This window comes from Spinacia oleracea, chromosome 2 (genome assembly GCF_020520425.1).
Source record: "Spinacia oleracea cultivar Varoflay chromosome 2, BTI_SOV_V1, whole genome shotgun sequence".
NCBI lineage: Eukaryota > Viridiplantae > Streptophyta > Magnoliopsida > Caryophyllales > Amaranthaceae > Spinacia > Spinacia oleracea.
Genome location: NC_079488.1, coordinates 29,828,532 through 29,838,622, shown reverse-complemented (window position 1 = coordinate 29,838,622; position 10,091 = coordinate 29,828,532).

The following is a 10,091-nucleotide window of genomic DNA, read 5'->3' as shown; positions in this document are numbered from 1 at the left end:
GCCTCTAGCTAGGCATTCAGCTCACTTGATCTCACTGAATTATTAACTTGTTAATTAATACTGAACCGCATTTATTAGACTTAACATAGAATGCATACTTGGACCAAGGGCATTATTTCCTTCACCTTTGATCTTAGTTTGTCAAGCAGTGAAAAGCTAGCATGTCCAAATCTCTTATGCTATAGTAGTGGATCTTCTTTAATGACATTGAGGCAGTTTAGGTTGTTCTTTGGAAGTGTATTGAGATCCACAGTATATGTGTTCCCTTTACGAGTTCCTTCCAAAATAACCTTCCCAGTGTCATTATTAATAATTTGACAGTTTTCAGAAGTAAAACTTACAGAGTTTCCCTTGTCTTAAAATTGTGAAATACTTAGTAGACTGTGCATGAGGCCCTCGACCAAAAATAGATTATCAACGGCATAGGAACTCGACTTTCTAACCTTTCCAATTGCAACGATTTCTCCTTTCATGTTGTCTCCAAAGGTCACAGTTCCTCCATTGTAGGATTCTAATGAGAGAAACTTTAATTTGTCTCCTGGCATGTGTTTGGAACATCCGTTGTCGAGATATCATGAGTTGTTCCCCCTCACTAGAACCTGCAATAAATTTCGTGGTTAGTTACCGGAACTCGGGTTTCCTCGAGTTCCTCTTCCACTATAACGCCATACTTCTTAACCCATATTTGTTTCACATAATTTTTATTTTTCTCATCTTGTTCCTTTTTCTTAGAACACTTAATGTTGACATGATTACCATTCCCGCAAAAGAAATAGAATTTTATACTAGGAAGTTCCACATACTTTTTGGCTTTATTATAACTCTTTTTGTACGAGAAACCTAAGCCTTCAATGCGTTTAGATTGAGCATTTTCAATCCATTTGGGAGGGTCCCTGTGTGGTTGTTTCTGTGCCCTAACAATAGCTAGTTCCTTTTCCAATTTTTCTTCCTGTTCCTTTACTGTAATCAAGTCATTGTTTAATTTTTCTAAGTCGACATTAAATAATTCCATGTTAATTTCCATGGATCTAGTAGGAATTACACTCAAATTAAACATTTTGTATTGATTGAGTTCTACCTGGAGTAGGATGTTTTCGTTTTTAACTTTTTCAAACGACTCAGTAATGGAGGTGTTCCAGTCGAGAAATTAAGAGAACTTACCCTGTACATCATATCTAACATTGTTTAGGTAGGTCATGCGTCCCTTACTAAGTTCCAAGGCCTTATCACTTTGGCCTTTTAATATACTAAGCTTTTTGAAATCTTCTAGTGTTTTTAGCAACAGTTCAATTAATTTAGACTATGAAAGACAATGAAGAGAGGAGGAACATACTTCATTAGATGGAACTCGTTCAGTTCCATCTATCTTGGCCATAAGACATAGATTGGCAGTTTCTTCACTTGGTTGTTCTTCATCATCTTTGGAATCAGTTGCTTCACCTCACGCAGTTATCATGTCTTTCTTAAAGTTAGGCTTGGCAAATGTGGATTTGTTGTTTCTTTCCTTTGATTGTTTCTTGCCTTTTCCTTTTCCTTTGTCATTTTCCCACTACGGGCAGTCTCGAATTTGTTTGTCAGTTTCTCTACATTTGAAGCAGCTTTGTTTTATTTTGGAACTGTTTGATTTTCTCACGAAGTTCCTTCCCTTCTGGTTCCATGGCTTAAAATTCCTGTAGAGTCTTTCCATCCTCCTTACCTGCATGGCAGCTTCCTCTTCATCTGGTTCTGACTTATCGAGTTCCTCAGCTTTTAGGGCCAACCCTCGGTTTCTAGAACTCTCAGGAACAATAGCACCAAGATGTAGTTCATGGGTCATCAAGGAACCTGCCAGTTGTTCGATGTTGAACTTGGTAAAGTCCTTGGTTTCGAACAGCGCAGTAACCTTGGTTCTCCAACGATCATCTTGTGGCGTGCTCATTAGGATTTTTCTCACCTTTTCACCAGTAGATATAATTCTTCCAAGTCAAACAAATCGATAGTTATGTTAGTGAATCGAGTAAACATTTCCTGAATTGTTTCTTTGGGAAGCATTTCAAATCGTTCATACTTGGACATTAAAAGGTCGATTTTAGAATTCTTAACTTCATTGGTTCTTTTGTGTGTAATTTGAAGTAGATCCCAAACATGCTTTGCGCTCTTGCACCCCATGAGCCTATTGTGTTCATGTGGTCCAAGTCCGTAATGCAAGATCTTAACAGCCATGGAATTAATTTCATATTTTTCGAAATCTTCTTTAGCAAAATCAAACATTGGTGTAGGAACTACCTCGTTTTGTTCATTGGTTTTTGTTACCTCGAAATCTCCAACTTATATGACACGCCAGACTTGGTAGTTCTCTGCCTTGATTAATATCTGCATCATGTTCTTCCAATATGTGTAGAATTTGCCGTTGAACATTGGTGGCCTTTGCTTGGAGTAACCTTCCTCTAGTTTCTCGTGAGTGTTCATATTTTCAGGAACTTGACTCAAACAGGGTTTATTGTATTTTTTGTGAGTACTGGCTCTGATACCATCTGATATTCAAGTAGGAACACCTACAAGAGTGGGGGGGGGGAGGTGAATTGTAATTGGAACTTTAGTGAAGTTTCTTGCGGAACTTAGAAACAACAAAGGAAATGAGAAACATAAAGACGAAAGATAAACAATTGAGGAAACTTTTTGATATTAATCAAGAAGGAAAAACCTCAAGACTCTTTATATTATTAAAGTAATACCTCAATTATAATAACACTACAACTCGAGTTCCTTACAGTATTCTACTTCGATTACTGTACTCTTCTTCCTCTCTTTCTGTTAGACTTAACTCTAAGACTTTACAAGGATCACTCAATCTTTTCACACTCAAAAATACAATTCGTTTTATACGAGAACACTTAGTATTAATAAAGCCTAGATATATTAGAAACTTTAGGAACTTGAATTTAATCATGACACAAATTGTTTTAGGAAAACTCTTTAAAACTTTTTTAGAAGATAAGATACTCTTGGAGTGTTTGTGTATTTTTATCAGAAAACGTTTGGCCTTTTCATAGAGAATTCTCATTAGGGTTAGTTCCCCTCTAATCTCAACTGCCACTAACAGAATCCCCGGCCTTCACGTCCCTTGTCTTGAGGAACAAGGAATACCAACGTGCAAATCTTGGTTTAGACCAAATCAAACGCTTGAAAATTTCCAGAAAATCAGTTTGTTATTTTAACCAAATATTCGGAGGAGTTTTAGGAATAATAAAACTGTTTTTACTTGGAGAGGAATAAATGAAAATCCGATTTTATTTAATTGAAGAAAAAACAATAATTATTTATTTAATTTTATTCCTTAAAACTTGCTGCCAGATTTTTGATAAAATCGTTTTATTAAAATAAATTTTCCTAAGTTCCGCAATATACCATTAAACAATATTAATATCTTAGACAAATTCTAAGTGTAAAAACTACCTAGTCTTCGTGTCTTCCCTTTACTGGAGGTTGCAACTCAGAATCTTCGGTTGTTCCTCCTCAGGAACACGTGAGTTCCTCGTTTAGTATATAGGAACTTAGGACTAGGAACTTCATCATTCCTTGATTTGACATGAGAACCATTCGATTGCAATAGTTGTTCCTTTGATTTATATTGGCGTTGATGCTCTAGCTTTGCCACTTCCAACTCAGGAACTCCAACAGCTATCCCTAGTTCCTCACAGGAACTTGAGCACTTAACTGTAACCAATAATCAACAACATTAGGAAGTTTGCTTTTTGTCATCAACCAAAACTAGGGTTCACAACATGGAAATTGAACGATCCGTAATAGATGATCAAATGAGCGTGTTCAAAATTTATTAATTATGTAGTAACTTTAGAAGAGAAATATTCCAGTAAAATGTATTATAAAAAGTTGGTCAAATAATCTTAGAACCTCCGTGCATGCATGTGACTAATCTAATTTTGATTAAAATAGATATATCTTTTTTTTTGGGTGAAATTATATATTGCTTTTTTTTTTTAATCATAAACTTACCTGAATGTGTCTTTAACTTGTCTTGCCGTTTTATTATCTTAACTTATATTGTCGATCAAAATAAGTCCAATTGAATTAGGCTTAATTTAAATTTGTACTACGTTAATTGTTCCATTATTATACTTGAAAAATGGAAATCGGAAAGAATTTGTACCGTATTGATTTGCAATTTTAAAGTGGTAAAGGGATCAGATTAATTATACTCCGTACTAAATTTGATATACTCTATTTCTGTATGATGTTTTAATTAGCTGTTGAATCAGTGTTATATGACTTTTTGTTTCACTGACTTTTCTAGTGCGGAATTTGCTCAAGAATCTGTTCTATCCTACATTCCTACTCCGTACTAATGAAGCAAGCAACATTTCTTTTGACAGAAAAGAAAATTTTCTTTAGCATAAGAAAATATTGTCAATTATTACATTGGTTTGTAGTTAGATCTCACTTACTACCTGGATAAAAGAAAGTTGTCAATCATTCTCTCCATATTGTTTTAAGGAGTTACATATTGACCCGACACAAGTATTAAGAAAAGGAGAGTTGAATGTAATATAAATAATAAATTGGGGGAGGGGTAACCAAATAGAAAAAAGATGGTGGGAAAACTATTTTAATCAAAATAGAAAAATTAGAGGGAGTTTATTATAATACTGGCCTCCCATAGAAAAAAAAGATTTATTAACTATTTGGTGATTGGGTTGAAAACTTTACCAAAATAGAAATCTAACCACTGAATAAATACGATCGCAAATGGTATATGTAACCTTTAAAAAGTACGGAGGGAATACGTAATACTAACTAGAATGTCTTCTTCTGATTTTTATTACTACGTACCTAGGTCATCGTTCCGGCCGAATTGGTCAGAATATAACGTCATGAAATTATATAATTTGATTCCAAGTAATTAAAAACACAAAGGAAAATTAAACAAAACTCATTAATTTATAACCCAAGTTATCCATAATTCTCTTAAATCGGTAAATTTGGAGCAAATCGTTATCATGACATCATATTGCGGTCAATTTGACCAAATGTTGACTTTAGTAGAAATCGTAATCGATCCTATCAAAGGTTTTTTAGGTAGTGGTCCATAACTTTTTTTCCTAGATATTAATTGACAAAGTGGCTAATAACAGGTATTAATTGATAATATTTTTTTTAGAATAAAACCAAACAACATTTACAATAAAATGTTTCCCAATATCAGAACACATATGTAATATTAAAACAAATTTCCTCTTCAAAATATTTAATTGTAAATATACGCTCAAAAACGGCTTCGTAATTATGGGAACAAAGTTACTATAAAAATTACTATTCGATGTCAAAACATCTTTTATGTGAACAAATACCTACGTAGTTAACGTTCGAGTTCTGTTGACATTAAAATTTGCTTCATATTTAAGATTAATTGTTCTTGAATAATGTGCTCCCATCACATAAATTAAACAATTTCTACAGTGAAATTGTTAAGATATGTTAAGATATTAGATATTATTCTGTGAATATTCTGTAGAGTCCTAACTATGGTATGTTACCTAATGTGTACCTAGGGTTTAGGTAACTGAGTTGTACTATATATACGTGTGTGATTAATGAGAATGATATGAGATTACACAATATTTGACATGGTATCAAGAGCCTAGGTTAAAAACCCTAGATTTTTTTTTTCCGCACGAGTTTGAGAGAGTTTGAGAACAGCGAATTACTTCGCTTGTTGAGTACTGCGTTCTGAGGAGTTACAAATTCCTAGGGCATAACAATGGGTAACGACGAGGAGCCACCACAAAAGACAATCGCCGCCGCCGTCGATCTGGACTACTATCTTGGGTCAGGTGACGGCCCCGGTATTGTCATCACCCCTGTAAAACTTCGAGGAGCGTCGAACTACGATGAGTGGGCCAAAGCGGTTCGTCGCTCGATGATTTCAAAATTCAAATTTGGTTTTCTTGATGAGTCTGTGAAGGAGCCCATTACGGACGAGACGAAGATGAAACATTGGATTGCGGTCAATTCGATGGTGGTGTCTTGGATCACAAACACCATTGACGAGAGTTTGCGTTCGAATCTGGAGGACTTTGATATTGCTCACGAGTTGTGGAGTCATTTGAGGACGCGGTACTGCGTCGTGTCGGGCACCAGGGTCTGCCATATTAAGATGGCTCTGAGTGGTTGCAAGCAGGGCGCGTCTGAGGGCGTCATGGAGTACTATGGCCGCTTGTCGAAGGTATGGAAGGAGTACGTACAGTATGCACGAGTTCCCAGGTGTGTATGTGCGGGTTGTACGTGTAATATAGCGAAGCAGGTGGGGGACATTCATGATGAAGATCGTCTGCACTATTTCCTAATTGGCCTGGATGATCACTATGAAGCCATTCGTGCACAACTGTTAGCACGATCGCCGTTGCCAGGACTCGACGAGGCGTACCAGACGGTTATGAATACCGAGACCATGCGCGCCAAGGCAGCGAGAGGTCCGGAGAGTGTCATGGCGTTCAAGGTCGAGACTAAGGCTCGGTCGAGGTCGGGAGATGCCAGTGGCAGATTTTGTGGTCATTGCAATCGTGAGGGTCATGAAGAAGAAACTTGTTATCAGCTGATTGGATTTCCTGAATGGTGGGATGAGAAGAAACGAGGTGGACGAGGGCCTGGTCGAGGAGGCAGGACGTCGATTAGAGGAGTCAGAGTAGCTCGTGGGGCAGCGTCGTCGACCAGTGGTGTCGCTCGTGCCAATGCCGTGAGAAATACCACAGGAGGGGCGACAACCACTGTGACGAGTGGAGACGGATCGCAGGGTGCAGTGACGACAACCAATCATGAGCTTGTTGGGGTGACGAAGGAGCAAGTCCAGCAAATAGTTGACATCTTGTCACGACCTTCAAACAAGTTGCAAGGTAATCTTGATTTACGATGGATTGTTGACAGTGGGGCATCACGTCATGTGACGGGTGATATTTCAATCCTGAGAAATATGAAGACATCAAGAAATCAACAGGTTGTGTTGCCGGACGGTCAACCTGCAAATTCAAACCAATATGGTTCGGTGGTCTTGGAGGATGGTTTCGTGCTCGATAATATTCTATTTGTGCCTAAATTGAACTGCAATTTAATTTCTGTAACTCAATTAAGTGACGAATTACATTGTGCTGCTCAATTTACTAACAAAATGTGTGTTCTTCAGGACCGCTCGACGAGGATGGTGATTGGCGTAGGTGATCGACAGAAAGGACTATATTTTTTTCCGTGGGGCTCCAAAGGTTCGTGTGCTAGCAGTGGAGTGTGTGGTCGACTTGTGGCATCAACGGATGGGGCATCCGTCGGAAAAAGTGTTGCAGTTACTTCCTCATGTGAGTCATAAGATTAGGAAGAATAAAACAATTTGTGATGTATGTCCGCGGGCGAGACAATGTAGGGAGAATTTTCTAGTTAGTGTTAGTCGTGCTAGTCGCACATTTGAATTGGTTCATCTTGATTTATGGGGACCCTACAAGACCCCCTCGTCTTGTGGGGCAAAGTATTTTTTTACCATTGTTGACGATAATTCTAGAGGTGTGTGGATTTATTTACTGAGTAATAAAATGGAAGTTGCATCGACATTTCTTAATTTTGTTGCCATGATTAAGTGTCAGTTTAATCGATCCCTTCGAGTAGTACGCAATGATAATGGTACTGAATTCAATTGCTTACAAAATTATTTTCGTCAACGTGGGATTCTGTTTGAGTCTTCGTGTGTTGGGACGCCTCAACAAAATGGGAGAGTCGAGAGAAAACACCAACATATTTTGAATGTTGGGAGGGCGTTACGTTTTCAAGGAAATCTTCCAATAAAATTTTGGGGGGAATGTATTTTGGCCGCCTGTTACTTGATAAACCGTACACCTACCCCGATCCTTGACAATAAAACACCTTATGAGATGTTGTTTGGTAAACCACCATCGTATGTGCCTATCCGCGTGTTTGGGTGTCTGTGTTATGCATATATTCTCCGGTGTAAAGGGGATAAATTTGAGTCTCGGAGTCGCCGATGTGTGTTTTTGGGTTATCCGTTTGGCAGGAAGGGATGGCAACTTTATGATCTTGAGACACATGAGTTCTTCGTCTCACGGGATGTCAAGTTTCATGAAGTGACGTTTCCTTTTGTAGATGAATCGGATGTGTTGCCACTGGTGCATGATGGTCATGGGGGGCTTGACCATTGGAGTTTGGATGAGAGTGGGACTACGGGTCCTGAGACCGTGTCGTCGCCTGCAGGTGATACTGCTGGGGTGTCGCCGCCTACAGATGATACTGAGGGAGTGTTGTCACATCCGGGAGCTGATGAAGGGGTGTCATTGACCAGTGGCGACGACAGGGGAGTGTCGTCGCCTGTGAGGGAGGAACAACAACATGAAACACCTAGTCGAGTGGATTCAGACGTCGTCTCCTCACAGACAAGTGTAGAGGAGATGACGGGTAGTGACGAGAGTGAGACAAGGCAGTGTGTGGAGGATACGGAGTTAGGAAGGGGGAAGCGTGCGAAGTTTCCGTCGACAAAGCTGAAAGACTGTGTGATACATACAATACGGGAAAAATATAGTACTTCCGACAAAACACCTACGGCGTCATCACTCTCAGGTACTCCTTATCCTATCACATATTTTGTTAATTATGAGCGTTTTTCGTCAAAGCACAGGCATTATATAGCAGCATTGCAAGAAGGGTAAGTTCCTAAGAGTTTTAAACAAGCGATGCAGCATGAGGGGTGGCGTCAGGCAATGGCTGCTGAAATCGACGCGTTGGAGGAACAGGGGACATGGACGTTGGAAAATTTACCGGAAGGGAAGAAAGCACTGGGGAGTAAATGGGTGTATACTGAGAAGCGTGATGAGGATGGGAATTTGTTGAGACTGAAGGCTCGATTGGTATGTTTAGGGAATCATCAGGAGGAAGGGTTGGATTATAATGAGACGTTTGCTCCCGTCGCGAAGATGGCGACAGTTCGAACTTTCCTAGCTGTCGCAGCTGTCAAACAGTGGGACGTGCATTAGATGGACATCCACAATGCGTTCTTGTACGGTGACATGGAGGAAGAGATCTATATGAAGATTCCTCCTGGATTCCAGAAGAATCACTTTGACAAAGTGTGTCGAATGAGAAAGTCGTTGTATGGGTTGAAACAAGCACCTAGATGTTGGTTCCAGAAGTTGTCGACGGCATTGACGCACTATGGATTTCGACAGTCGCTGTCCGATTATTCGCTCTTTACTCTGTCTAAAGGTACGTTGCAGCTGAGTGTGCTCATTTATGTGGACGACATGATTATCGCAGGCAATAACAAGCTTGCGCTTGAGAGTTTTAAGGCATACTTGAAGGAGTGTTTTAAAATGAAAGACCTCGGGGCTCTGAAGTACTTCCTTGGGTTAGAGGTGGCACGAAGTAGTCAAGGGTTCTATGTATGTCAGAGAAAATATGCCCTCGACATTATCTCAGAGGCCGGATTGTTGGGAGCAAAGCCTGTGGACTTTCCCATGGAACAGAAATCATAGGTTGGCATTGGCAGACGGGCCAGACCTGTCGGACGGTGAGCAGTATAGGCGTCTGATCGGACGTCTGGTTTATTTGGCTGTCACGCGACCAGACGTTGCCTACTCTGTACATGTCCTATCTCAATTTATGCAAGCACCAAAGGAGGCACATTGGGAAGCAGCTTTGCGAGTAGTGAGATACTTGAAGAAGTGTCCGGGTCAAGGTATACTACTTCGGTCGGACAGTGCGTTGCAGTTGGAGGGGTGATGCAACTCGGATTGGGCAGGGTGTCCAATGACGCGTCGGTCGGTGACTGGATGATTTGTGTCACTTGGTATGTCGCCAGTTTCTTGGAAGACCAAGAAACAACATACTGTTTCTCGGTCGTCTGCTGAGGCAGAATATCGATCGATGGCAGCTCTGACGTGTGAGTTGAAGTGGTTGAAACAACTACTACGCGACTTGGGGGTGGCACACGACCAAGGCATGAGGATGTATTGCGACAGTCAGTCTGCGTTGCATATTGCACAGAATCCGGTGTTCCATGAAAGGACAAAACACATCGAGTCAGATTGTCATTTCATTCGAGA